The following is a 6492-nucleotide window of genomic DNA, read 5'->3' as shown; positions in this document are numbered from 1 at the left end:
AGTTGTTTTTCAGTTTTCTTGCAGTGGAAAATTCTGACACCTTTCTTCTACTTGCCACATTGCTAACTTGTTTGCCTGTGCTCTCTTTCTGCTTGGTAGAAACATCTTCTTGTTTGGGGTGGGTTTATCCTTTGCTCTAAGCCATAAAAACCCCTTCTATCTAACACACCCTTTGCCTCCTTGGTTGTCCAGTCAGACTGGGTCAGCAATTTTTTCCTCTATATCAAAACCTGCTTCCATCTCTATTCCTTCATCAGATTCTACATTCAAGAATCTTTCTGCCAAACACACATCTGCGAGACTTTCTTGTGAAACTTTCATCCTTCCCAACACCTTCCCCAAAGCACAACCTTTTCCTTTCTCAGGAGCACCTTCTCCCACCTCTTCTGTGCTGGTTTCTACAAGCCAGGCAGGAAATCCAGTGCCTGGTCTAAATCCCTGCAGCTGTGCATCACTGAACTGCACAGGGAACAGCACCACCCTTCCAGGTCCCTAAAGATACTGAGTTTTTTACACATCTCCAAGCCTCACACCTCTGAAACAGAGGTGCAAGCCCATCCAGGCTTAGGTGCAGCTAAGAGCATTTTAAGACGCCATAACCCTGCCAGGCATGGCCCCTCATGGAACAGTTTCTCATAATTGTCTCCCAGTTTCCTCAGTTTGTGCACGATGGAGCTTTTCCCATCATGTATTGTGTCATATAAATGGAGCTTCCAGGATTTTCCCATGGAAATTCTCCTTTTCCCCACTGTACCTCCTCTCACAAAGGCCTACTGAAGGAATTGATCTTTCCACATCTCCCCACCTCTGGTAGCAGTGAGAGGTATTTGTATTCTGATTGTGATGGAAAATGACAAATCACCTGTCCCACAAATCAGGAAGATGGATTTAAAAACCACAGTATGATTTTTTTTAATTTTTTTTTTTTTTTACTCTTAGAAGACTTCATGCACGTTCTGGTTTATGAATCTTTCAGACACAGACACATCAAATGTTCTTTCCCCTAGAGATGTAAAGGATAGATAATGGGTTTTTTTCCAGTGAAAGAGGAGAATTGCACCAAAAGTATCCATCTTCAGGAGCTGAACATTGTCTCAAATACAGAGAGACTTGAGATGGAATCAGCTCCCTAAGCAACACATTGAATCACCAAACCAGAAGCATTTTTCTCTGGCTTTCAAAGCTGGATGTGCCTCCAGGCTTACAGCCACCCATCCAGCACAGTTTTGTAAGGATTTTTCTCTCTCCTTGTGTCTCATTCAGCACTTCAGGAATCTGTGACCAACTGTGTTTGGCATTTGGGATGAAAATACATCGGATAAAAAAAGGCCAAGAAACTGTCTGCAGCCCAAGATTTTACATTTAGCTGGGCCTTGAACCCTCTCCAAAGTTTTCCTTTCCCTTCCACAGTTGGATTGCTCAATGCAGTAATTTTTTCAGGCTCTTGAAGAAGTTGTTTGTGAGTTCTTACATCTTTGATTCCTTTGAAAAGAAGCCTCCTTATATGTTTGTCTTTCTGGCAAATATAGTCTTAAAACTATGCTAGTTTTGAGCAAAAACAGAATAATGATGAAGTAGGAATAAAAGGTCCATACCCTCTGTAAAGGTTTCTAGTATGACATTTGGAGGAGGATTATGTAAAGAAACAAATAACAACAAAAACATAAAAACATCAGGCAAATTCAATATCTTCCAGGGCAATATAGCCTAGTAAAGAAAACAAGTCATGCTGATCTATAAGAGACAATATGCTTGGGATTAAGAAGAAAAACACAGAAAGTCCTTTTAAGAAGGGATTTAAACTTTAGAAATAAACAATAAGTAAAAGGAGTTAATAAAAATAAATTCTAAAGTAAAAAAATAAAAAAAGCTTGATGTAGAAAGAGGAAGGAACGAGAAAAGTGCTAAAATAAAAAGGAATGAAAATGGTAAAATTGAAAAAAAAAGTGAATGGGCAAGTGATGAAGGAGATGAGGAAAATAAACAGAACAGCTGTACTAAGCATAAGGTGAGAATATCAGGCTACAAAAGGTGCTCTTCAGAAAAACGGGGATCACGAGGAACAGAAAAAAGTGAAAAAAATCAGTCTAGTTTGTATCAGCTTTAGGAGAGTGCAGGGTATGGAAATGAAGAAATAATCATAGATAATATGGCTGATATAGAGGCACAAAACAAAGACACATGGAAGGGCTTATCCACTTAACCAAAATTAAGAATTGTGGTGAACTGTGCCTAAAAATACACATGCCATGTTTTGATAGTGTGGGTGAGACAGGTCCAAAGCTGAGCACCACTGGTTTTTCAAAAAGGTATTTTCTTGGCAATAACAACAAAAATGACACAAGCGTTGCTAGTGAGGGGAGAAAGATGAATGGTGAGAATCAGAGGGGAAGAATAGAATTTCTGGGTTTTGTTATCTTTAAAGCAGTTGTATCTCTCCAAGAGGGAGATAAGGGAGGCAGAAACAGAATTATTGATGAGTACGTGTGCAGACAAGAAAGAAGGAACATACCTGGGTGCTGTGAGCATACCAATATCATTGGCCAGGAGCAAAAGTGCTGCTGATAGTGTAAATATAGAGATAACACCGAGGCCAAAACAATACCCTGGGCACAGTGCTAAAAGCAGCACCTCAAAACTGCCAAGAACCTGAGCAGCCAGGCTGGGAATGAGGTGAAACACTATGAAAAAGAAGAAGGAACAAATTACTGGGTCAAACACAGCACTGGGGATGTGATTCCGGGGCAAAGCAAGGAGGACACAGAGCAAGAGCACTGAAGGGCAAAGTGCTACAGAGAGCTCATCCCTTGATGCTTGGGGATTATCATTAAGGGTACATTTCTTTCCTGCAGCGTTTCTTTCTAGCTCGGTGCACTCCTAACTTGGTAAATTCCACTGACTTGTGTCTGGGGTTCTCTTCCCAGAAGGGGAAAAGCAGAAACAGAGGAGGGTGAAGGAACCAAGTCTGACGTGCAGAGAAGCTTAACACCACCATTTTTCTGTGTTACAGCAGCTACAGCAGCGCTGCTCACCCAAGAAAATGAATATTTTGACCTTACAGGCTTCAGCTGCAGCATAAGCAGCACCAGGGAAGACCCTGAAAACAAGAGAATGGAAGTGCTCAGTGACCACAGCCAAAACAAATTACAGGGCAAGGATGAGAAGAAGATGTAAAGGCTGCAGCAGCCTCTGTCCACAGGACAGGAAGATGCTTCAGATGTCATTGCTTTAAGGCAAATGTGGGTGCCAGCTTTATGGTAGGGAAACATTTTAATCTTACAAGGAAATGCATAGAGAAAGAGAATTCACAGAATCATTGAGGTTGGAAAAGACCACCAGGATTATCAAGTCCAAGTTTGACTGATGCACACTTTGTCCCCAGCCCAGACCACTGAGTGCCACCTCCCGGGGACACCTGCAGGGATGGGTGTCACAGACAACTTTAATGGAAAATCCTTTCCTTAGGAATTTTTTCCTCCTGAGAAGTTGAGAGGCCACAGGAACAAAATGTTAACAATGATTATCTGCTGCTGTGGAATGCAACAGGTGGATTTTTGACTGGCCCATGTTGGATGTTTGTAATTAATGGCCAATCACAGTCAGCTGGCCTGGACAGAGAGCCCAAGCCACAAACCTTTGTTATCAATCTTTGCTGTTCTATTCGTAGCCAGCCTTCTGATGACACCTTTTCTTCTATTCTTTTAGTACAGTTTTAATGTAATATATATCATAAAATAATAAATCAGTCTTCTGAAACATGGAGTCAGATCCTCGTCTCTTCCCTCATCCAAGAACCCCTGTGAACACGGTCACAGATGGGCACTGCAAAGCTCCCTGGGCAATTCCAAGGCCTGAGCTCCCTTTCCATGGGCAAATTGCTGCTGCTGTCCCAGCTGAGCCTGCCCTGGCCCAGCCTGAGGCCGCTCCCTCTGCTCCTGTCCCTGTTCCCTGGAGCAGAGCCCGACCCCCCCGGCTGTGCCCTCCTGGCAGGGACTTGTGCAGAGCCACGAGGGCCCCTGAGCCTCCTTTGCTCCAGCCTCAGCCCCTTCCAGCTCCCTCAGCCCCTGCTGGGGCTCCAGCCCCTGCCCAGCTCCGTTCCCTGCCCTGGACACGCTCCAGCCCCTCCAGGGCTCTCCTGCAGGAGCAGAACTGGGCCCAGCCCTCGAGGTGTGGCCTCACCAGTGCCCTGAACATTTCCACCCTCCCTGTCCTAGGAAACACCACCCTGAAGGTCAGGTTCACAGTCCATCCACTCACAGCAACCCTGAACACCCAACCCAGGGCATGGCCAGAAGGTGCCTCTTCACTGCACCAAAAACTCTTTGGGGGTTCAGGCCCCCTGGAGCAGCCTGTTTTAAATAGGACTTTATATTTGGAACTGCGAGAGACTACTGAGCAATTGCACTGGAGTTTTCTCACAACAGGAATAGCAAAGAGAGATATTATGATATTCCAGGAACAAGAAGTCAGTGACATTTTAGGAGAAGCAGAGTGTTGGAGGTGGTAACTCTCTCTAATTTTAAAGACCTGCTCTAGGATATTTCATCTCTCTTGTGTCAATGCAAGGACTTCAGGACCACCTATGTCACAACTCATCTTTCAGACACCCTCTCAGTACTCACAGCACCACACAGACCTGGCAGCATGTCTTGGTTTGAACAGACAGGTGTCTGTTTAAGGAAGGCAGGAGCCTCCCCTGAAATGGAAAATGTAAACACCCTCCCTCCAAATTATAATTTTGAAATTAAAAGGATCTCAGGCAAAGATATGGGAATAGGAATAACAGTTCTTTACTAGGAAAATTAAAAATAAAATAAAAATCCAGTGATACAAACGACCACTGCCAGAGTCAGACCGTGCCCTGCCCCCTGTGTGTCAGGGGGTGTCCCAGCCCCATCCCAGGGGGGCTCAGCCCTCCTGCAGTGCCAGCTGTGGCTCTGCTGCAGCAGGGATCCTGCACAAGGGGGGAGTTTTCCTCTGCAGCTCCAGGGCTGCTGCAGATGGGCCTGGGCTCCCTCTGGCCATGCAGGGCAGCAGAAAGCTGCTCCTCTGGCAATGCAGGGGGCAAAGGCTGCTGTGCTGTGCCAGGCCCAGATTGGATCCAGGCAGGAATGCTTGGCTCCTCCCCTGGGCGGAGCATCTCCCCATGGGATGCTGGGATTGGATCAGCCCTGCAGGGACACTCAGTGGCCATGGACAGCAGAGATCTCCTGCAGGGAGGGTTGGCTGTGGGAGAGAGAAAGGAAAAACTGCCCCAGGAACAGCAGAGAACTGCCCCAGCTCTGACAGATGACAACAGAATATCCCCATTTCCAGCCTAAGACACAGCACTGACACCAAAGGGACAGGTAAGGAGGAAAAGTTCTCCACCCATTCTTCCTCTGGAGATGAAGCACTGCCAAAATTTTCCAGCACAAACTGGGAATCACAGGGTGCAGGCAGCAGTGTCCAAGGGCACTACAGCACCACACTGTATATGTGAAGAGTAAAATATGAAGAGTAATTTGCACATCCCAGAACTGTGATGAGCCTGATGTGCGCACATCACCTCTCACCACAGCAATGATGAGAGCATTCATCTCTCTGTGGCCACAAAAACAGCTTTAAACTGAAACACAGCAGATTTAGGTTGGATATTGGGAAAAAATTCCCTGCTGTGACTGTGGTGAGGCCCTGGCACATAAAAGTTGTGGCTGCCCCATCCCTGGAAGTGTCCAAGAACAAGTCAGATGAGTCTTGGAGCAACCTGGAATAGTGGAAGGTGCCCCTGCTTAACATAAATGTTCTGCAAAGCACAAGCTTGGTCTACTTTTTCTAGCACTTATTCTGCAATTCTTTTAGAAGAATAATGCAAGATGAAAGGTGACTTTTATACAGTTTTCCTAAAGCCCCTTTACTCTTCTGTGGAGCTTTTAACTGGGAAGACAAAGGGGGTATGGAGGGAGAAGATGTGTCAGACTGTGCCTCACATCCACATGCATCTGCAGCAAAGAGAGAACATTCATCAAAACAGGTAATGGGATACTTCAGGAAGCAAAAAAAAAAATCCTTCTGCCCATGCTTCCCTCTTGGAAAAAAAAAAAAAATTGGTGCTGTAAGTTTAAAACTGCCTTTGGCTTGCGTGAGCTGCATTTCCTCAGCAGATTATCCCTGATCTCACTGCCCTTGGCAGCATTAGAGGGGGTCACATTTTTACACGGCTGAACTACTTGAACAATTTCTTCAAAGTATGAAATAAAAACATTCTTTCCTTCAAAGCAGCCGTGAATGCTTTCTTCTTTATTCTGTTTGTTCAGTTTCTCTTTTTAAGTCAATAAACACTTTATACCTTGCATTCATTGCGAGGAAAAAAAAAAACACAAAAACAAATTCTACTCCATTACTCGTATCTACATTCTGTTTACAGCATCAGCTGCTGAAAATGAAGCATTTTCACATGTGCCTTCTAAGATTTGAGTGCAACCCCTAAATGATTTTCTCCCCGGCAAAAGT

This window comes from Ammospiza nelsoni, chromosome 2, assembly GCF_027579445.1.
Source record: "Ammospiza nelsoni isolate bAmmNel1 chromosome 2, bAmmNel1.pri, whole genome shotgun sequence".
NCBI lineage: Eukaryota > Metazoa > Chordata > Aves > Passeriformes > Passerellidae > Ammospiza > Ammospiza nelsoni.
The sequence above is the reverse complement of the archived record's forward strand: the minus strand, read 5'-3'. Positions refer to the sequence as shown.